This window comes from Sinocyclocheilus grahami, unplaced genomic scaffold (assembly GCF_001515645.1).
Source record: "Sinocyclocheilus grahami isolate Dianchi unplaced genomic scaffold, SAMN03320097.WGS_v1.1 scaffold12164.1, whole genome shotgun sequence".
Classification (NCBI taxonomy): domain Eukaryota; kingdom Metazoa; phylum Chordata; class Actinopteri; order Cypriniformes; family Cyprinidae; genus Sinocyclocheilus; species Sinocyclocheilus grahami.
This window is the reverse complement of record NW_015514254.1, coordinates 2004-3105: the sequence shown is the minus strand read 5'-3', so window position 1 is coordinate 3105 and position 1102 is coordinate 2004. Positions and strand designations below refer to the sequence as shown.

Here is a 1102-nt window from a genome sequence, read left to right as displayed (position 1 = left end):
ACTGTTCACTGAAAGGTTCTTTGCGGAACCAAAAATGGTTCTTCTGTGACATTGCTGCAAAAACACGTATTTGGAACCTTGATTTTTAAGAGCGTATCATGAAAGTACATTGCAGCTGGAGACTGTGACAGTCATAATGTGAGTTCACAGACCTGTCCTGGGAAATAAATAACATTGGCGAGCATTGCTTCATGGTGACTTGAAACGTTTTCTTGAAATTACAATGCTTTGTTTTGTTCCGCGTTTGCATGTGTAGCCATGTCAGTGCTGCTGCCACGTTCCTTGGGCGAGCTGCAACTGTACCGGATCCTGCAGAAGGCCAACTTGCTCTGCTACTACGAAGCCTTCATCCAGCAGGGCGGCGACGATGTGCAGCAGCTCTGTGAGGCCGGCGAGGAAGAGTTCCTCGAGATCATGGCCCTTGTCGGAATGGCGACCAAACCCCTTCACGTTCGAAGACTCCAGAAGGCTCTACGGGATTGGGTCACCAACCCTTCCATCTTCAACCAACCGTTGACGTCTCTTCCCGTTTGCAGTATACCGGTGTACAAGCTACCCGAAAGTTCCCACAGCAACGGGCAACAGAACCAGCTTGCTGTTCCCAGAGCGTTATTACCCACAAGCCCCAGTCCTGGAAGACTGGATCTCAGCAGGGACGGGACGCCAGGGTGCTCCCCACTGCAAGGGGCTAGCGAGAGTCGTTTCTGGGGAAGCGAGAGCGAGCACAGCCTATCTCCATCCGGAGCTTGTTCCCCGTGTTCACCCCACGACGCTCTCGATGCTCTCGATTCTGCTGCTGTCCAGTGCGTGATGGAGTGCGTAGAGCGACTAGCCCAAACATTGCCCAAGAGCGACCCCACGGAAATCAAAGAACACATCCGCGCCAATAAGAAGCTCAGCAAGATGATCGGCCATATCTGCGAGATGAGCGAAGGCAATCCACAGAAGGAGGTGGAGATTCGGAAATACAGCGCCATCTATGGACGGTTCGATTCCAAGAGGCGGGACGGCCGGCAGCTTACGATGCACGAGGTTGGTTCGAATGCTAAGATATTGATATTGTTGATTGTGCAGATTGACAGAAGTTGTTGTTCCATACATT

The 1102-nt window shown here is 51.8% G+C and overlaps 1 pseudogene; it reads left to right on the top strand.

The window, feature by feature from the left end:
• Window positions 1-1032, top strand: part of LOC107578821 (NGFI-A-binding protein 1 pseudogene) — a 3071-nt pseudogene extending 2039 nt beyond the window's left edge.
• Window positions 1033-1102: the final 70 nt, after the last annotated feature.